General features: G+C 36.0%; 1 protein-coding gene across 1 annotated transcript in view; it reads left to right on the top strand.

The window, feature by feature from the left end:
- CNTN5 (contactin 5) overlaps positions 1 to 23,127 on the top strand; it is a 578,245-nt gene that overhangs the window by 527,838 nt on the left and 27,280 nt on the right. The gene's annotated exons all lie outside the window — the stretch shown is intronic.

Here is a 23,127-nt window from a genome sequence, read left to right as displayed (position 1 = left end):
TATTCTATGACTTCCATTTTAAAAAGTCGGCCTTCACAAAAACTAGAAGATATGTATACATAGATCAAGCATTTATTAATCACCTCCTATGTGCCAACTCCCTTAAGGAACTTGCATTCTATAGACTCCTATAATCACTATCAGTAGCACTCTTCATTTATAGATAGATAATATATTGAAGTCCTTCATCTTGTCTTATGAGATCAAAGTCATGAATGAATGCCAAGTAGTATTGTGAAAAGGGTACTGGACTAATTAGCTCTATGACCACAAGTAATCACCGTACAATGTGCACTGAATAGCGTGCTAGAGTCAAGAAGACTTGGCTTCAATTCTCACGTCTAACACATGCAGTCATCAAGACTCCTCACAAATGTTATTTCTTCACCTATTAAATGGGAATGATAATATCTGTAGTGTCTAGCTCACAGGGTTGTTGTGATATTCAAATGAGATGATGTCTGTGAAGTACTGTGCAATCTTGAAAGACCCATGTAAATACCAGTTATTATGATAACTGTCTCAATTTTCTCATTTTTATAAAACTGGGATAATACTACCTGCCCTGCCTACCTCAGATTGTTACTGTGAAGGTGAATGATATAAAGACTATGAAGGTATCTTTATAAACTGCAAGCACACTATTCAAATGTGAGAAAGTATTGTTATTAATATTACATGAAGAAGGAAGGAAAGAATAAAGACAAATCATTATCCTACCAAAGATTTTCATTGTGTTCAATTTTTGAATCTGGAAATTTCAATTTCTCATTTTTTCAACTGGATTTCAATGAAAAACCTTCTTCTTATACAAGCTATCCATTATTTACTCTGCTTATATTCTGTATTAGTTGCCAGGATATGTGTATCCTGGAAGTTACATACATATCTATATGTAAATATGGATATACATTATATATATGTATATGGATGGATGTAGATGGATGGATAGATAGAATGTATATATGTATAACTACTGGAATATATTATAATACATATATTATATATAATATTATATATGTACTATATTATATCATTTTAAATTTTATTTTATATATCCTAGAAACTATTTTTACATATACATATATATGTTCTGGTTAAGATAATTGCAAATAACTTCTTGATTAATATGTAGTGAGCACTCTTTGATAGCAACAATAATGAAGACTGTGTGTGACTATTCATACTTGCATGGCAAGGCTCTTAGGAAGCAGTTAAATATCTAAACCATGTGTTTGTGTTATTTATAAAATCCTGTCTCAGTCCATCATCTTTAGTAATTGCATAGTATGTTCTATTTGTTTATGTCAGACAGTATACTTTCTGAATATACCCAGACCCTTGCATTCCCTTACCATGTTCACGTCCACTAGCTGGAACTTCACAGGAAAGAATCCATGCTGGGAATATTTCAATGAGACATGTATCAAAATGACGACTCATTCCAATCAAAGGGAAAACAGCCTCCAGAGATGAACTAAAAGCTCCCAGTAATGAACAGAATTCTGGGACCTTAGGGCATAGTTAGTGAAAATATTGATTTGTTAGCAGTCTGTTCGATTCAACAACATTGGCCAAATATGTAATGCCCCACACCTGAGAAAAACACTATTTCAAATACAAGTTAGTAACTAAATACCATTTACTTATGGAGCGTATGATGGGAACATAATATTTATCAGGACAGGTGTTAAGCAAAATAATGAAGTACCTAGTTTCAACATTCCTCCCTCTCTGTTAATTTTTTTTGATACCCCCTCTCTCTCCTCTGACACCTACTGACCTCATCATTTCTACATCAGTAAAAGTAGTTCTCAAGAAATAATTTGATAAATGGGCCCAAAGGAGGCTTGAAGTTCAAGTTCCCCTATTTACCGTGTTTCACCTTAAACGAGTCACATCTCTTCTCTGGATTTCATTCTCCTTATTTGTAAAATAGACCAAATGACCCCTAGGATCCCTTCCAGATCTTATTTCACTAAGATCTAATTGAGTGACAACGTTAATGTGATACCTTTTCTAAGAAAATCTAATCTTAACAGAAGACAAAAACATGAATCAGAAGAATGAATCTCTATAGATAAAAACAGAGGAAGGTGAACTATTTTGAGGAGAATGTGACCTTCTCTGTGCCCTTAAAATTAAACCATATAAGAAGCTGTATATATAGCTTATTCATAAGGTCAACTGTGTCCTTATGAATAATTACATGAATGATATGAATTATATGAATCATAAATCTTATAAAATGCCCCAGGATAGAAATAATGAATTAGAAACTTGGAGTTTGAAAGAATCTTGTGTATCATCTGGTCTAACCCAAACCAGGGGCAGCAGTGGATAGAATGTCTTGAAGTCAGGTAGACTCATCTTCCTGAGTTCAAATCTGCCCTCAGACATTTACTATCTGCATGACCCTGGGCAAGTCACTTAACCCTGTTTCTCTTTGTTCATCTTCTGCAAAATGAGCTAGAGAAAGAAATGGCAAACCACTCCAGTATCTTTGCCAAGAAAACCCCAAATGGGGTCAAGAAGAGTTGGACATATGTAATGCAACCACACTGGCATACTCAGGATGGCTGCTAACATAGGTTCTTTGGGGTGCTTTTAAAGGAAAAATAACTTTTAAAGGGGTCAACAATCTTACTTCAATCAAACCTATATGTCATTTACTTATTTTGAGGGAAAGGTCAGCACCCTGAATGTAGAGACAAGCAGAGAAAATACAAACAGAGAAAATAGCACAGATCAACAGACAGGGCTTCTAACTGTCTCAGAAACTAGCACAGATCAACAGTCAGATCCAACTATGTGACCACAGCAATACATACACAGTTACCAGAGAGAGAAGCAGCAACATCTGAGTTTTCAAAGCCAGGAGGCTCCTTGCCAGCTACCCAAAGTCTCATCTGGCCAAATCACATGAACATTCTTCCAATGAGTGAGCCCCCTAAGCAAAACCTCACCTCAGAGTATATAAACCCTTCTCAGAGCCAGAGGGCATCACAACCCTTGTGACCCAGGGCCTAATTAAAATTCAGCAAAATATGTGAGCCTTCCTACAAACAAGCCTCCCCCAATCAAACTTCCCTTAATGGGCCCCACATGAGGCCTATTAATAGGCAGGTAAGATCTTCCCATTCTATTAACCTTACAACGTGCCTGAAAAATGAAACAATGATGACAACCCAAACCATGAAACCAGCTTACAACATCTATATATCTGGCCTCCGATTAAAAACACCTAATGGTGGAGAAGTTAACTAATGCCTCTATTCAAAAGCTAGGAAGCTCATTACAATTGAGGGCAGTTCTTATTGCTTGAAAGTTCTTCCACATATACACTCAAAATCTGCCTCCCTATAACTTCTACCCACTGGCTCGAGATTTGTCCTCTGAGGTCAAGTCTGATTTCTTCCACACAACAACTTAAAAATATATGAAGGCAGTTAATATCTTTTTCTCAGTCTTTATCTTTATTGAAGCCTCTGACCCTGTTGACTCCTATCTCCTATAGATACTGATTCCTCTATGTATTTTCATGACACTATTCACTCCTAGTTCTCCTAATTGTATAGCTGCCCCTCAATTTCCTTTGCTAGATTTTTATCATGCCTGTAATTTCAGATATCCTTCAAGGCTCTACCCTGGACTCTCTTTTCTTTTCCTTCCATAATATCTCATTTGATGTCATCAGCTCCTATAGGCTCATTTATCATATCTAAACAAATGATTCCCAGACCTGTATATCCAGCTCTAGTATTTCTCCTGAGAGCCAGTCCCATATAGCTAGCCACCTTCCGAATTATCCCAAAAGGTTTGTCCCATAGGCATGTAAAATTCAATACATCCAACATAGAACTCATCATCTTTTCTGCAAGACAGTTCCCTCCACCAAACTTTCTTATTACCACAAAGGCCAACACCAATCTGACTGTCATTCTGATGCCTCACTCCACTCATTTTACATATCTAATATTTTGTCAGATCTAGTCATTTCTACTTTAATGGTATTACATATAAGTCCCTTTCTTTCTAATCACATAACTACCACCCTAATATAGGCCCTAACCACTTCTTGCCCAGATTATTGAAGTAGTATTCTAATTATTTTCCCTTCCTCCTAGTCTAGCCAATTCAACTTCTACTCCACTGTACAGGTGATTTTCTTAAAGAGTAGATCTGACCATAGTACCTTCTTTCTTAATTAATTCCAATGGGTCCCTATTACTTCCAAGATCAAGCAGAAGGCCCTCCATTTGGCATCTAGAGCTCTTTACAACCTTGCTCTTTCCTCTCTTTCCAGGCTTCTTACAATATATAGTTCTCCATTCACTGTATAATCCAGGTGCACTCACACACCACACTATAAACTCCATGCCCTTACATGAGCTGTCCTGCATGTGTGATGCCCTGTGAAAAGTTCAAATTGAAAAGTGTTTCCCTATGGGCCAAGAAGTTTTAGAATTAGATCTGTTGCAGATGACCTTTTGTTGACTCCCTTGAGTCCTGGAATACAAATGACCCAAGTTCTTGTCTTTGAACTCAGCCCTTTCTCTGATTACCCATCTCAAATTTTAAACTAACTACTGAAGATCCTCACTGTTTACCTCTCATCAATATCTTATACTCAAAACAAACTGGAATTCATCACTTCCCATACCCACACTCCTTTATAACATCACTGTTTCTCTTGATAACAAGATCAGCCTCCATCCTTCATATTCAATTAGCTGCCAAGTCCTACCAGTTCTAGTTCCACAATATTTGTTGCATTCCTTTCACTCTTTTGCTGCTGCCACTACACTATTTTCAGTCCTTTTTTACCAGTATCCTAGTTTTTCGGAATGCCCTGCAAAAAGGCCTCTCCTCCAATCCCATTAGCCTTTCCAATATACCTCTCATATAACTGCCCAATAATCTTTCTAGTGCAGAAGTCCGATCTTGTCACTCCACTGCTCTAAAACTGTTAGCAGCTACTCACTGGCTATTTAATAAAATGCAGATTCCTTACTATGGCATTCAGTGCTTTCTATAATATGACTTCCTAACATATATTTTCAACATACCACTAGATTCATTCTACCATAGGTCAACCACTTGCCAGGAACAGCCTCCCTTCATATCTTTGCTTTTGGAAATCTTTCTTTTCTTTCAAGTTCCTGTTCAGATACTATGAAATCAACCTTGGTCCCACCAATTAAAAGTAAATTCTCCTCAACCTTCTTGTTGATCTGTCTTAAGCACTAAATTATATTCTAACTTCTTTCATAAAATTTTATGTGACTATCTTTCCTCCACCATGTCTGCCCACACATAATCCAAACCATAAGTTCCTTTAGAGTAAGGACTATCTTGTTTTTCATCTTTATTTCCCCAGTATCAAATTTGTAAAGCACTCAGCACAATGCTTAGCACACAGTAGATGCTTAGTAAATGCTTGTTTCTTTCCTTTCCCCTTCCCAGTAATTAACAGTGTCTTGAATATATAGGATAAATTTAATAATGTTTGCTGAATTTGAATTAAGACCTATACTTCTTCTCAGAAATATTGGCCCCATGAATTCTTAAATGATGACTAGGATGACAATTGGTCCACTACCTGAGTATTAGGTATTCCTATACTACACACTAAATTCAGGAAGTCTCCATTATTAATTTTACCTAGTCATAAATAGGCATTGAAGGTAAATGTCTAAATAATCAAAAGATTAAGTAACTCTAAACACCTTCTGCTTCCTTTTCTATCATTCCCAGAAAGGGCCTAGAACAGTACTGAAGTCTATTGTTTTTTCTTAACGTTTCATTGTTTTATGGATTACCATGAAAAAAAATTCATCATCTAATGACCTTTCTACTAGGGATGAACCCCTCTGAACTTTGCTGAATAGCAGACTCAGATTTTGCTTGTACCTGCCTGAAAGCCCTTCCAACATGGTAGAACCTGAGAAAACACAAAGAAAGCTTTTGGCAATAGAAGGTGACCCTCTATGCAATTAGGAGGCACTCCTGTAGAACTTTGTGGAAGACAAAAAATGGGTATTTACTTAGCACATGGTTCTCATGAAATAATGCTGATCAGTTCCTTCTAGACTAAAATGTCTATTTCAATTGACCACACTAAGAAATTGCTGGGTTTAATTGAAATAGTGAACCTACTACTTTCCATTGAAAGTACTCTTTGGATATTATTACTATCATCATCATCCTCATAATTGTTATATAATCCTAGATATATTTGCAGAGAAAATATTTTCATCACCTATGAAAATATCCACATAAAAGCAGAGCAAGGTTTCCTTTCTGTTAAGATGAGAAGTAGGAAAAGAAAGAGTAACCAATTACATTTTCACAACTCTCCCCCCAACCCCCAAAGAGAGAAAAGGTAGAGAACAGGGAAGAACAGGAATGATGAGGTGATAATTAAGGATAGAGTGGTAAGAAAGCTGATTTTTAAAGGAGGCTGAATAAATACAGTACTATCACTAGCTGTTGAGCTACTACTGTGGATATAGCTACAACACTGGTCTCCATATGCAACAGGGACTGGACCTGTGATTTCATCGCTATAGATAACCCCCAGATAATGAAACTTCCTCTGACAATATAGATAAGCAACTATTCTGAAGTTTATAATCTTTAAAGTTGCCTAGATCAGTAGTGTCAAACTCAAATAGAGAAGGGCCACTAAACCATATATGAGACAACTCTTGACACATATTGACTTAGAAAACCACATATGAACATTGTCTATGTTCTATTACATTTTTATTTGTTTTGATAAATATTTCCCAATTGCATTTTAATTTGGTTCTGGAGTTGGAGTAGTGAGTCAGGCTACACCTCTGGCCTAATCATTAAGAGATTAAGTGACTTGTCCAGGATCATATAGCCAGTTTATGTCAGAGGTAAGATTATTGTGCTTTAAGAAGTGATAAGCAAGATGTTTTCAGAAAATCTGGAAGGACTTCTATGAACTGATGGAAGGTGAAGTGAACAGAACCAGGAGAATATAGTACATAGTAAGAGAAACATTGTAAAATGATCAACTATGAATGACTTAGCTGTTCTTAGCAATACAGTGATCCAAGACAATTCCAAAGGACTCATGATGAAAATGCTGTCCACCTCCAGAAAAAGAACTGATGGAGTCTGAAGGCAAATTGAAGTCAATTAGTTTCACTTTCTTTATTTTTTTCATGGTTTTTTTGTCTTCATTTTCTTTCACAACATGACTAACATGGAAATGTGTTTTGCATGATTGCACATGTATAACTTCTATTGAATTGCTTGCCATCTTGGGGAGGGGCAGAGGGAAGGAAAGAATTTGGAATTAAAATTTTTTAAATGATAAAAATTGTTTTTACATGTAATTAGAATTCTTTTGGTTATCAAAAAGGAAAGTTGTCTGGAGGGCAATGTCAGAAGAGTTCAGCTGGGCTGCTGCCTTTACCCACCATCTTGGGTCTGCCATCATTTTGTTGTAGTTGTGAGAAGCAGACAAGATGTAACAGATAGAGCTGCCCTTGAAGCTAAAAAGACCAAGGTTATTCTATTAAAATCATCTATCACAACTTCTTCAGTCATTCCTTAGTCAACAGCATCCCCTCAAATTCCAATTCTTTGTCACCACAACAAGAGTTGCTACTAAATATGTGGGCTTATTTTAATCTGCAACTTTGCTAAAGTTGTTAATTATTTCAACTAGTTCTTTAAGTATACCACCATATCATCTGTAAAGAGTAATAGGGTTTTTCCCCCATTTCCTGTTCTAATTCCTTCAATTTCTGTTTCTTCTCTTATTGCTATGGCTAACATTTCTTATACAATACAGAATAATAGTGATGACAATGAGCAAAGCTTCCCCATTACACATAATGTTTGCTGAAGGTTTTAGATAGATACTACTTATAGTTTTAAGGAAAGCTCCATTTATTCATATGCTTTCTAGTGTTCTTAATAGGAATGAGAGTTCTATTTTGTCAAAAGTTTTTCTTTCATCTATTGAGATAATCATGTGATTTCTGTTGGTTTTGTTATAGATATTGTCATTTATTCTAATAGTTTTCCTAATACAGAACCGGCCTTGCATTCCTGCTATAAATCCCACCTGGTCATAGTGTATGATCCATGTAATACATTGCTGTATTCTCCTTGCTAGTATTTTATTTAAAAGTTTTGCATCAATATTTGTTAGGGATATTGGTCTATAGTTTTCTTCCTCTGTTTTTGCTCTTCCTAGTTTAAGCATAAGCACCATATTTGTGTTGCAAAAGGAATTTGATAGGATTCTTTCTTTGCCTAGATTTCTAAATAGTTTATATAGTATTGGAATTAATTGTTCTTTAAATGTTTGGTAAAATTCACTCAAGAATCCATCTGGTCCTGGGGATTTTTTGATGGCTTGTTCAATTTCTTTTTCCAAGATAGGGTTAAAGTATCCTATTTCCTCTTCTTTTAATCTGGGCAATTTATTCCTTCAGAAATATTCATCCATTTCACTTAGATTGTTAGATGTATTAGCATATTATTGGATAAAATATCTCCTACTAGTTGTTTTAATTTCCTCTTCATGGGTGGTAAATTTATCCTTTTCACTTTTGGTACTAGTAATTTGGATTTCCTCTTTTTTTTTAAATCAAATTAATGAATGGTTTGTCTATTTTGTTAGGTTTTTTCCATAAAACTAGCTACTAATTTTAATGATTAGTTCAGTAGTTTTCTTACTTTCAATTTTATTAATCTCTCTTCTGATTTTCAGGATTTCCAATTTGGTATTTAAGTGGGGGTTTTTAATTTGCTTTTTTCTAGTTTTTTAGTTCCATGCAAAATTCATTGATCTGTTCTGTCTGTATTTTTTTAGAGTAATCACTTAGACATATGCATTTTCCCCTACATACCATTTTGGCTGCATCCCATGAATTTTGGTATGTTGTCTCATTGTTCTTATTCCCTTTAGTGAAAATATTATTTTTTCTATGGTTTGTTCTTTGACCTACCCATTCTTTAGGATTAGATTATTTAATTTCCAATTAATTTTAATTTATCTTTCCACAGCCCTTTATTGAATGTATTTTACTGCATTATGATATGAGAAGGATGCATGCAATATTTATGCTTTTTTGTATTTATTGTGAGGTTTTTATACCCTATTATGTGGCCACTTTTTGTGTAGTTGCCATGTGCTGCTGAAAAGCAGGAATATTTCTCTCTATTCCCATTCAATTTTCTCTAGATATCTGTCATATCTAACTTTTCTAAGATTTTATTTATTTCCTTAACTTCTTTCTGGTTTATTTTTTGCTAGATTTACTTAGTTCTGAATGAGGCAAGTTGAAGTCCCCAACTAGTTTGCTTTTGATGTTTCCTCCTGTAACTCATTTAACTTTTTGTTTTAAGAATTTCCATACTAAACCATTTGGTGCATATATGTTTAATATTCATATTACTTTATTGTTTATGGTACCTTTAACAAAATATAGTTTCCCTGCTTATTTGCTTTTGCTTTGTCTGAAATCATGGTTGCTACCCCTGCTTTTTTTTTTTTTACTTCAGCTGAAGCATCATAGTTTTTCCTCCAGCCCTTTATCTTTACTCTGTGTCTCTCTGCTTCAAGTATGAAATAACAGATAGTAGGATTCTGGTTTTTAAACCACTCTGCTATCCACTTCTGCTTTATGCGTGAATTCATCCTATTCACATTCACCATTATGATTAATGTATTTCCCTCTATCTTACTTTTTATGCTTTTATCCTTATTATGTTTTTTATTCCTTTTTAACCTTTTTATGCTTTTATCTCTTTCTCCTTTCACTCTGTCCCTCCTCAAAATTGTTTTGCATCTAACCACCACCATCCACGTTCTGCCCTCCCTTTTATCATATTCCCCAAACATACTTCTCTCATTCCTCTCCCCTCCTGCTTCTTTATAGGGTAAGACATATTTCTACACCCAACTGTATGTGATTCCATCTTTGAGCCAATTCCAATGAGAGTGATTCTTTTGCCTGCAACCCACCCCATCTTCCCTTCCACTTTCAAAGCTCTTTCATGCCTCTTTTTTGTGAAATAATTTATCCTATTCTACTTCTCCCTTTCATCTTCTCCCAGCACATCCCTTTTCTTAACTTTTATTTATTTATTTGGATATCATCTTCCCATAATCATCTTATACCTATACCCTTTGTCTATATAAGCCCCTTCTCACTGCCCTAAGAAAGAAAAAGGTCTTTGGACTTGCAAGTATTATCTTCCTATGTAGTATAGAAATAGTTTAACCTCATTGAATCCCTTATGATTTCTCTTTCCTGTTTACCTCATTATTCTTCTCTTGAGTCTTGTATTTGAAAGTCACATTTTCTATTCAGCTCTGGTCTTTTCATCAGGATTTCTTGAAAGTCCCCAATTTCATTAAATATTCATTTTCCCTCTGAAATATAATATTCATTTTTACTGGGTAGGTGATCCTTGGTTGTAATCCTAGCTCAACTGCCCTTCAGAATATCATACTCTAAGTTCTCTGATCCTTGAATGTAGAAGCTGCTAAATCTTTTGTTATTCTGACTGTGGCTCCATGATATTTGAATTGTTTCTTTCTAGTTGCTTCAAACACTTTCTCTTTGACCTGGGAGCTCTCAAATTTGGCTATAATATTCCTGGGAGTTTTCATTTTGGGATCTCTTTTGGGAAGTGATTGGTTGATTTTTTTTTTCTATTTGACCCTCTGGTTCTGGGATATCAGGGTAATTTTTCTTGATAAGTTATTGAAAGATGATGTCTAGACTCTTTTTTTTTGATCATGCCTTTCAGGTAGTTGCATAATTCTTGAGTTTTCTCTCCTTGATCCACTTTCCAGGTCAGTTGCTTTTCCAATGAGATATTTCACATTTTCTTCTTTTTTTCCATTTTTTTTTATTTTGATTTCTTGTTTCCTGATGTCTCATGGAGTCATTAGCTCCTACTAGCCCAATTCTAATATCTAAAAATCATTTTCTTCAGTGAGTTTTTTTACCTCCTTCTCCATTTGGACAATTTTATTTTTTAATAACTTTTTTTTCTTCAGTGAATTTTTGAACCTCTTTTCCCATTTGGACAATTCAGCTTTTTTCAAGAATTCTCTTTATTTTTGTGCTCCTTTTACCATTTGGCCTATTTCATTTTTTAGGGTGTTATTTTCTTCAGTATTTTTTGTGCCTCATTTATCATGCTATTGACTGTTACATCACACTCATTTCTTTTTCCCATTTTTCCTCTGCCTCTCTTATTTGATTTTTAAAATCCTTTTTGAGCTCTTCTGGGCCTTGAGACTAAATTACATTTTTCTTTGAGGCCCTACTGTTAACAGCTTTGATTTCATTGTCTTCTTCTGAGTGTGTGTTTTAATCTCCCATGTCCCTATAATAACTTTTTATGGTTAGGTTCTCTTTTTTTTGATGATTGCTCATTTTTACAGTTTTTTTCTAGACTTTTAACTTTATGTTAAATTTGGCTCCACTGCAGGGATTAAGGGGTTACCTGTCCCAAGCTTCAGGTTTTTCATACTGCTGTGTTCAGAGCTCATTCTACAGGTCTTCAAGTTTCAATTCTTCCAAGGTGGCATGATCTAAGGAGAGGTGTGGTCATTGTTCTCCTGACTTGTGCTCTGATCTTTGAGAGACAAGTACTCTTTTCCACCCTGGAACTATGACCAGAGTCCCTGCTCTTGCTAGTCTTCCTCCTCACCCTGTGACTGTGACCCAGAACTGCCTATGGGCTATGCAACAGAGTCCTACACCCAGTATCAGTGAAGGATCTCCTTTAATCTCCTTCTGACCAGTTTTCCAACCCTATTACCATCTGTGGGCTAAGAGTTCCAGAAGCTACACCAGAGCAGATTCAGTTGCCTCCCTTCCCCAAGGCCTGCTGCTGACTTGCAAGGATGCAGCCTGCACTAGGCTGGGCCCCACTCTCCCTCTAATGAGACAGATCTTTCTGGGTGACCTCGTAAGTTGTCTTGGGGTGGAAAATTGTTTCACACCATCCTTTTTTTGGTTCTGCCACTTCAGCATTTGTTTTCAGGCTTTATTTTAAAGTTGTTTAGAGGAGAATTTGGGAGAGCTCAAGAAAGTCCCTGCTTTTATTCTGCTATCTTGGCTGTGCAACCTCCCATGCATCCCACCCCCCAAAAAACCCCTTTAAAATAATTCCCAAAATCAAATTTTGGAGCAGCAAAAACAACAAAAGATCAGAGTGTTGTATTTTTCCAGCCTAAGGCAGTTTAAGCAGTCAGTAGGAGAGGTTTGTGACACTGAGGTGGGGACTGGCCCAGAGGGCAGGGAACAGCTGCAGTTTTGGGAGTTCTTAAACTGGAGACAGTAAGAGAGTTGCACAAATTGTCAGAAAGAGATTGCAGTGGACCCTTTGTTGGCACAAGGTACAGCTGACAACTCTATTGCCTATATGCAATTCTGGGTCACAATTCCAGGGTGGAGAGCATCATTTCTAGTTGGTCACAAGGGACCAGGGACCCTAGTAACAATTCCAAGATAGAGAGGAATACTAGCACTTGTGGGTGCAAGAGAGAAAGGGACATAAACATAGTTCAAGAGCCAAGAGGAGTGCTAGAGCTTGTGGCTGCACAGGAGCAGGTGCGCTTCCTTGATAAAGACCAGAGCACAAACCAGGGGAGCAAAGACCACACTTCTCCCCAGAAAATACCATCTTGGAAGCACTGAAAATTAGCTGACCCCCAGAACTAGCTCTGAAATCCACAGCATGAAAAAGCCTAAAACTTGGCACAGTGCCTCCCTAACCCAAAATAAGAGCCCAGCTTTAACATGAAGTTCAAAGTCAAGACATAGGCCAAGGAAATGAGCAAACAACAAAAAAAGAACTTCACATAAAAAGCTATTCCAGTGACAGAGAAGACCAAGTCACAAACTTATAAGACAACAATGTGAAAAACAGCTACAAACAAAGCCTCAAAGAAAATTCTAATTGGATCCGAGCCAAACAATAAAATTCCCAGAAGAGTTAAGGAAAGAGATGAATGGTAGAAGACAAATTGGGAAAAGGAATGTGAATGATGCAAGAAATTTATGAAAAGAGAATTAACAGTTTGGTAAAAGAGGCACAAAAAAATACTGAAGAAAATAATACCTTAATTGGCCTAATGGTTAAAAAGGCACCAAAATTGACTGGAAAAAAACTGCTTAAAAAGCCAAATGGGCCAAATGAAAAAGGTTTAAAAAATTCACTGAAGATAAAAGATCAAAGAAAGAGCCTAGAAATCATAGTTCTATAAATTATTGAGGAAAGCTATCCTAATATCTTAGGTTCAGAGGGTAAAATCAAAATTGAAAGAATCCACCAACCATCTACTGAGAGAGTTCTCAAAATGAAAACTCCTAGGAGTATTATAGCCTAATTCCAGTGCTTGCAGATCAAAGAGAATATAGTAAGCATCCAAAAAGAAAACCTTCAAATATCATGGAGCCATAGTCAGGATCACATAAGATTTAGCAGCTTGCATGTTAAAGGAACAGAGATTTGGAATATGTTATTCTGGAAAGAAAAAGGAGGTAAGATTACAACCAAGAATAACTTACCTGGCAAATGAGTAGAATCTGTCAGGATGGGGGGGGGGGATATGACTATTTAATGAAATTGAGGACTTTCAAGAATTCCTGATGGAAAGACCAGCATTGAATAGAAAATTTGACTTTCACATAGAAGACTCAAGAGAAGCATAAAAAGGTAAACAGAAAAGAGAAATCATAAGGACTCAATAAAGTTAAGCTATTTATTTTCCTAGATGGGAAAATGACACATGTAACTTCTAAAAGCTTTATCATTATTAGGGCAGTTAGAAAGAGTCTACATAGACAGAGGGCATGGGTATATTAGGATGATCTCAAAAAAATTGAAAGAGTGAGAAAGAGACACGCACTGAGGAACAGGGAAGGGAGAAGTAGAATGGAGAAAATGATCTCACGTAACAGAAGTGTATAAGAAAAAGCTTCCATAATGGAGGTGAAAGTAGGAGAGGGGGTGGAGGGAGCATGCAACATTTGAACCTCACTCTCATCAGAATTCATTCAAAGAGGGAAGAATGTGTGTGTGTGTGTGTGTGTGTGTGTGCGCGCGCACACACACGCACACGCATGCATGCATGCCCACACACAATTAGGTATAGAAATCTATCTTACCAATTAGGGAAATAGGAGAGGAATGGATAGAAGATAAGAGGGGGGCATGATAAAAGGGAGGGCAGATTAAGGAAGGCAATGGTAAGAAGCAAAACAGCCTTTTGAGGAGGCACAAGATAAAAAAAGAGAGAAAAGGAAAAACAGAAGAAAATCGAGGAAGAGAAATATGTGATTAGTAATCATAAATGTGAATGTGAATGAGACAAGCTCACCCAAAAAACAGAAGCAGATAGCAGAATGTATTAGAAACCAGAATCCAAAAATATGTTTTTACGAGACACGCTTGAAACAGTCAAATACAGAGTCAAAATAAAGGGCTGACGCAGAATCTATTATGCTTCAGCTAAAGTAAAAAAGGCAGAAGTAGCAATCGTGATCTCAGACAAAGCAAAAGCAAAAATAAACCTAATTAAGAGAGATAATCAAGGAAATTACATTTTGCTAAAAGATATCAAGACAGTGAAATACTATCAAAATTTTTATAGCAAATTTCTCTAATAAAGCCCTCATTTTTTCAAATATAGAGAGAACTGAGTGAAATTTATAGAAAATAAGAGCCATTTCCCAATTGATAAATGGTTGAAGGATATGAACAGGCAATCTTCAGAAGAAATTAAAGCTATCTATAGTCACACGAAAAATGCACTAAATCACTATGCATATTAAAAAAATTCTGAGATACCACCTCGCAGCTATCAGAAATGACAAATGCTGGAGGAGATGAGGCAAAATAGGCATAATAATAAACTGTTCATGGAGTTGTGAAAGAGTCCAATCATTCTGGAAAACAATTTGGAATCGAGGAATGGCTAAACAAAGTGTGGCATATGATTGTGATGGAATATTATTGTGCTATAAGAAATAACAAGGAGAGTGGTTTCAGGGAAAAAAATACATGGCAAGATCTATATGAACAGATGCAAAGTGAAGTGAAAAGAACTAGGAGATCATTGTGCACAGTAACAGCAATGTTGTAATGACAATGAACTGTGAAACACTTGGCTATTCTAATCAATGCGATGATCCAAGACAATTCCAGAGGACTTAGTGGAAAAGTGCTATCTCCAGAGAAAGAACTGCTGAACTCTGAGTCCAAATTATAGTACAATTGGGGGGGGGTTGTCTTTTTTATAAAATTGTTAATATGGAAATATGTTTTACGTGACTTCACATGTAAGATTGATATTTTGCTTTTCCTCTCAGTGGATCAGGGAAGAGTGGGAGAGAAGAAGACAATCTGTAACTTAAAATATAAAAATAAAAGAATGTAAAAAAATGTAAAACTACAACAAAATTTCCTAAATATGTAAGATTCAGGGCAACTAATTTGCCCTCTCTAAATCTCAGTTTCCTGAACTGCAAAATATGTATATTTCTGTAGTACCAATATCACAGGGTCTCTGGGGGGACTTATTGAAAGCAACACAGCATTTTAACCTATATATCCTATATAGATGTCAGCTGTTATCGTTCTAATTCTTTAAGAGTTACTAAATCTGTTTTAATGCTGTGGGTATCTATCTGTCTTTCTTGTCTATGCAATGTCTCCTGCTCTGCTAAACTACCAATAAGATGAATTGAGCAAAAGAGGAAAGGCTCTTTACTACATGTTAACTTTTCAATATCACAATTTCAGTTCTACTCCTAGAATAAAGTCACAATGACAGCCAATTACATGGTCTTTGCATTTTTCTGGCCTATTTTGTAACCATGTTGTTAACTCTCTCTCTCTCTCTCTCTCTCTCTCTCTCTATATATATATATATATATATATATATATATATATATATATATATATTTTTTTTTTTTTTTTACTTTTTGATGGCCTGGCCTCATGTCAACAGTAAGTGACAAGGTGTTTTTATAGCAATGGACAAGTGGACAGCAATGTCCCATTTTCAATCTTAGACTTGTTAGCACTTATTATTGAGGTGTAATAAAAGTCAAAACAACTTGTTCCATTCTCTACTGTCATCACTTAAAAGGCTGCCCTAACAGCTCTGTTTCTCAGATTTTGTGTAAAGTTTTCAGGTGTTCATTTTGTACCTTCCAAAATACATTTTACTTGGAACTCCATTTTACTTGTCACTGGAGTTATGGCTGTAAATTGGTTGCCTCAATATTTAACCAGTTTTATTTAGAGAAATAAAACAAGTCCTAATAAGGATTTTTTTAAGGAAAACTGAGAGTGGAAAAGGGGAAGAAAGGAGATGATTATTGGATTTTACTTTATGAACTGACAAATCAGGGTTGAAAACATAAATACCAATGAGCATACTAGTTTCTCCCACAATAACTCATGACATTCCAGTGAGCTTTTTAAAAATGTGTGTCTGTTTGTGTTTTAGAGAGGCTCAGATAGAAATTAAAAAGGAAAAAGTAAATATATCCAGAATAACCAAAAGGCTAGAACAAAGCCTGTTTTATTTTCCATATGGTGTGTGGATAACAGCTGTTGTACAAAATCACTCTGTTTTCCACTGTAGCTATATAAAAGCTTAAATATCAAAAGCTGAACTAGTAAGATTGGAATAAGATGCCAGTTCTATCCTTTCCCTTCTGAGAGGCTATGGATTCTCATTTAAATCAAATGGCTATTATGTCAGTTTCATTATATTTACTTCATGGGTTATTTTCATATGATTATGAAGCTAACAGAAACAATTTCAGCTTTTTAGAGATCAGCTCATCATACAAAAAGTTGAGGGACTACCATTTTTAGAGCCTTTTATCTTTGAAAGATTATTAACTATTCATTCTCCTGTCCTGTCAGGAATCTTTTCTTACTATTCTCAGACAAGTATGTCTAAGTGAATTGGATTTTTATATCACATGTATAAAAAGATATATTACTATTCTCTTAGCCAAACTATTATTTTTCATTCCCAAAAATTTTAAATATGTCATATCATTGTCAACTGTACTGTTTTATTTGTGTCAAATGTTCCCCTTAAGTACAACCTGACCAGAATCATGACCAGATTAAAATGTTAATCATTCACAACAATATTCCCCAATTTAGCTCGAGTCATTAAAGAACTGTAAATTTACTGGAATGCATGTTCTTAAATGGGATCTCTCACTCATTACCATAGGTATGAATGGAAGAATCATGTGTGTCAACGCACTTTAGAGGAGCATTCTCATTGATTCTTTCCCTAAAGGGAAACATTCCTATGTGTGTACTCTTCTGTACATATGCATCCAGATAACCAGTAATCTTCTCATCTCTAGCCATACCTTCACATGTAACCACATTTTTTAATTTAAAAAAAAACAGCTATTCTCTTTCTACTACAATCTTCTTCACCTCTGTTCTTCCTCTTATTGTTGTTCAGTCATGTCCAACGCTTTGTGACCCCGGGAGTCCATGGAGTTTTCTTGGCAAGGATACTAGAGTGGTTTGCTATTTCCTTCTCCAGTGGATTGAGGCAAACAGAGGTTAAGTGACTTGCCCAGGATCACATGGCTAGTAGGTGTCTGAGGTCAGAGTTGAACTCGGGTCTTCCTGACTCCAGTATGACATCCCTCCTATTGACTAGAGAGAAGTAAGGTGCATTAGAGAAGTGAGGTAGTATCTGAAATGACCTTCAAAATCATCCTCATTCACTCATTTTACAAATGAGGAAAAAGCACTAACTGGTGCTTTTGGTTGAAGAATGAACTGGTCGAAGGTCACATAGCCATTTGATTAAAGAGTTTGGATTAGAATTCTAGCTCCTAGGAAGGTGTTCTGTATAGAATGTCCTTTTGCTATTAGTTCATCAGACTATCAGAGTGGAATGATCATTAAAACCCTTTTGCAGAAGTAGATTGGAGAATTGCATATACTGTCAGATTCTAGTGGTGTCAGTCAACAAACCTTTACTATGTTATACAGGCCCTGTGCTAAGTAGTAGGGAAATACAGAAAGTCAAAAACACCATTCCTGCCCTCAAGGAGCTCTAATAGGAAACAACATGTAAATAGCTATGTACATACAGTATCTATACAGGGTAAATGGATTATTGGTTAGATTTTTCTGAATGACTTCTTTTCTCTTTGTTTTCTAATCATTGTCACTGGAATATCTCACTGTGTAGGGGACAAGGTAGGAATATATTCGGAAGTAAAGTTGATGTTAAAAACAAAAGACATAAAATATGTGTGTGTATACATATATACATATACACATATATACACATATATATACATACATACATATATGTGTGTGTGTATACATAATAAAACCAGAAGTTAGGAAGTATGGATTCTAGTACAGGTGCTTCCACTTTTGACGACAGGCAAGTCTTTTCACCTCTCTGAGATTCTAGTTCCTCATCTGTAAAATGCATGTAATAATATATACCTTGCCTCCCTACCTCATAGTTTTATTGTGAGGATCAAATTAAATGATTTACAGTCTAGTGCTATGATAACTGCAAAATTCTATATGGATGATAGGTATTATCATTCTGGCAGAACACACTAAATTGAAACTAGTATTTTTATTAAATATTCCTTGGGCTGGTCACTTAAAAAATAAAAAAAAGCTAAAGCAGACTGCTATAATTATTGTTGTGTTAGTTCCCAAGAAGTTGTCTGTTTTCATACAGACTGATGCTTAGTATTTGAAAAAAAAGGAAAAGGAAGTTTGAAAGAGAAGAGACATGCTGGGTTGCATCAGAAGACTAATTGCTCATTTACTCTGAGAAACATTATTAAAATGAAGGCAGCCCTAGTGACCATGGAGTGTAGAAAATAAGGTCCTGTAATTTTTTTTAATCTTGCCTTATGTTCAAACCAAATCTGAAATTGTCTATAAGGGGCTTTAGCTCCTTTAAAAAGCAATTACTGTCAGTAGCAGGCAGGTTGATTGACAGCCAAGGTTCCTTATAGCAGAAGCAAAAGGGAGTAAATGTTCCTTTTGCGTGTTAAAGTGGCCTGTGGCAGAAAAAGCAGGGAGGTCTAGGTGACTCCTGTCATGTACTAAATCAGCAGATCCCCAGTTTGGGAATACAAGGGAGACATGCTGCAGATGTGAAGGGGACTCACTTTCCCCTCGTGCCTGCTCCTGTTCTGATTGAACAGAATGCAGCAAGGGACCAACAGTGGAGTCTGCTTTGGATTTTTTCATACCTTAGAGGGATTTTAAAGATCACTTGGTCCAGCCCTCTCATTTTGTAGACTAGGCAACTGAGAACTAAAGATGTTAAGTGACTCGCTCAAGAGCACGTCCTTAATTAGTAGTGAAGCTGGGATGGAAAAGCAGGGCTCTCAGATACTGCTTTCAATGATGATAGAATTTGGGGGAATAAACATAACAGCCCGGGGTGGGGAATCTGCAGCCTCGAGGCCGTGTGTGGCCCTCTAGGTCCTCAAGTATGGCCCTTTGACTGAATCTACAAGGTCTGCACTTGAGGACCTAGAGGGCCACACACGGCCTCTAGGCTGCAGCTTCCCCACCTTTGTATCAACCCCTTTGGGAAAGGGAACGAGTGGTAGTCACAGTCTTTTTAGGCCCCCAACCTCAAAAGTTAGACAACTGTCTCAAAAGGTTGTAGCCTCCTTTAAGAACAACTTATAGTTAGCCAGCATGATATCATGGGGAGAACATTGTGCTAAGAATCAGAAGTGGGTTTGAGCTCTGTCACTTACTCCATCTCTAATCACTTAACCTATCCGGGTCTCATTTTGCTTATCTATGAAAACATGGGCATGTCTGGCAGCCATTTGGCATATTGGCTTGAGTGATGGACTTGAAGTCAGAAAGGCCTGTGTTCAAATTATGCCTCAGATTACTATGTGACTCTGGGTAAGTCATTTAGTCTTTGTCTAACTCAGTTTCCTCATCTATGAGATGAGGATAGTTATAGCACTTTCCCTCCGGGTTTGTCATGAGGATAAAATGAGATAATATTCTTAAAGTGCTTTGCAAACCTTAAAGCACTATATAAATCTTAGTTATTGTTATATTATTATAATGCTATACTATTACGTATTACATATCACATATAATATATTGTGTTGTATTATATAGCAATATAGTATTACGTTTTGTAATATATTTTATATTATTGTTTCTATGTATTACTTTATAATATTTAATGTAACAGTTGTGATATATCATGATTTATTTTATAGTATTAAATAATATGTTATTTTATGTTGTTATTATTAATGATAATTATTATTATTATCTAGCTCTTGGTATTATTGCCAGGAGAGTGTTTTGTAATAAAAATATTATCTGTATTTTATTACTTCTCCTTCATGACTTAAAAATCTCTTTGAACCTATTTTATCTCAAGCCTATACCATCTCTTAGGGATAACAAGTTGCAAAAAATTTCTGCCTATTATTTGTAGCCCTAGGAGACACTCCCCATATGTAGAACTCCTAGAAAATCTACCCTAGGTTCAAAGTATTTGGTGAGTCTGCAATCCACTCAAACCCACAACTTGAGTCCCCTCCTTTTATTAGTCATTTAGAGAATACAATTAGTTCAAAGTAGAAGCATTTAATAAAATAACAAAATAAGAACTGCAATAGAATGTTCTGCCCTCTCATAAATCTTGGGCAGTCTCCCACAAATCCACACACTTCACCTAGGAAGACTGAACATATTTAGGTAGGGACCACAAGCAAGAGGCACATATGTAAGAAGTGCACATGAGCAATTTGCAGGTAGAAAGAACATCTGACTTAGGTATAGATGCAGAAGGGCAACCACCCATGTGGAAGGATCACCAGTGTCTTCTGGTGATATCATTAGGTTGGGCCTGCTTCCTGGTGGGCCTGGTTGGCAGTTTCTGCCAGGCATTGATCCACTCTGGTCTTATAGTCCTATTGGGCACATAGTCTCTGCTATTCTTTATCTGTTTCTCTCCTGCCACCCATACTAGGCTTTTAGCTGGGATCATCTGAGTTCTCTCATCTGTCTCTGCTTAGAGCCTAGAGTCTAAGATTCTGCTCTTTTAATGAAAAAGGCATATGGGATGGCTCTCTGGGAGGCAGAAGGGATAGAAATACTGGGGGAAATTTTAATGATATTTAAAAAAGAAGGAACTAATAAAATTTGTGGAAAAAAGGAAAAAAAACAGAGACCTCACACAAGCAGCTGTGTAGTTGATTCTCTCCCTAAGTAGTGAAATGTGTCTAGTTGTAGACTTCACTTCTAAGGACCAAGCTCTTTTAGAAAATAGATCATCTAAGGTAATTAGAACCCAAAAACAGCCTGTCTTTGAATCTACTTCTTTCTCCTAGCAACCCTCTTTGTCCCAGGGTACTATCCCACTTAGAGCTAAAAAGACTTCTTTAATTCCACTAAATTCTTAATATCTAAACTGTATGTTCCTTAAATCATTTCAAGGGCTACCTTCCAACAAATTGCAAAGCCTGTCTAGGTCTGCATTCTGCACCCTGAGATCCTTTGGGTCTTGTCATGTAAATGAAGCCAAGCAAGCATAAAAAAACAAGATAAGAGGACAAGGACATTGTTTTCTACCCTTCTGCCCCAAATTCCTGTGTGTATTTGTGTTTTTCTTATGTGTGTGTGCCTGTATGTGTGTGTGTGTGTGTGTGTGTGAACAACCTTCCAAGTTTGAACTACCTTTCATAAGGAGTTATAAGTAAAACATTTTTATATTGAACTCCAAAGACCGTATAAATTGTTACTTTGTAATGAGAATTTGTTAGAAATAACTATTGCTAGAAATCATATTCTCAGAGTTCAGGATCTAAAAATTAATAATAATAGTATATGTATTTACATATGTATATATGTATGTGTATGCATATACACACAGATGTACATATGTGTCGAGTGTCATACAGTACTATACGGTCATATGTATTCTATAGTAATTAATATATAATAAATAATTGTGTACAGATATGCACATGTATATCTATACACATAAACACACAAATTATGTGTACATATTATATGTAATACACACACACATACACACACACACACACACACACACACATATATATATATTATATGGGAGGTACACTAACAGCTAGGGAAATCAGGAAAGAACATGACCAGAAACTAGAAGTGAGCAAGTTAGGCAGCCCCTTAGGTTAGGGGATGAAGGAATACAACCAAAAACTTCATATGTTTTTTATAAATTCACACACAGCATTTAAATTCTAGAATATTATATTCTTTATATTATTTTGGGGGGTGGCATCTAGGTGGCACAGTGGATAGAGTACCAGACCTGGAGTCAAAGAGACTCATCTTCCTGAGTTCAAAATCTGGCCTCAGACACAATCTCGTTTGCCTCAGTTTCCTCATCTGTAAAATGAGTTGGAGAAGGAAATGGCAAACCAGTCTAACATCTCTGCCAAGAAAACCCCAAAATGAGGTCATAGTGAGTTGGAAAAACGACTGAACAATTCGTTTATTTTAAGATGCCATCATTTAAGATAAATTGACATGGAGTCAGGAAAGACTTTTAAAACTGCTTCTAACACTTACTAATCATATAACATCCTCTCTCAGACTCAGTTTTCTCATCTATAAAATGAGATGATGCACATAAAGGGCTTTGAAAACCTTAAAACATCGCATAAATGTTATTACTATTCTTATGTATGTTACAATGGAGACTTAAAGCCTCCAGTGGGCAACAATATACAAGAAGCACAATTTTCAAATACTTCTTATAGCACCCAAATGTCTTGCATTGGCTGAGTCTAGGTATTAAACACATGCCTCTCCTGGAGACTTGGTCGTCAATAATTTCAAGCCCTTATCTTCACTTAGTTTTCTGTACATAAGGAGCCTTAAGTCCCATTCCCCTGGTTACAGAAGTTATATGAATGGTTATAAAGTACAGTATCTCTACCTTTAAGTAAGGTTTAAAGTTCCACTGGGTTACAGCAGCAGATGAATTTCAAGCTACTATGATTATCGGTCCCTAGGTGCACACTATTCTATTCATTTCCA

Source organism: Trichosurus vulpecula, chromosome 2 (assembly GCF_011100635.1).
Source record: "Trichosurus vulpecula isolate mTriVul1 chromosome 2, mTriVul1.pri, whole genome shotgun sequence".
NCBI classification, from domain to species: Eukaryota; Metazoa; Chordata; class Mammalia; order Diprotodontia; family Phalangeridae; genus Trichosurus; species Trichosurus vulpecula.
The sequence above is the reverse complement of the archived record's forward strand: the minus strand, read 5'-3'. Positions and strand labels throughout refer to the sequence as shown.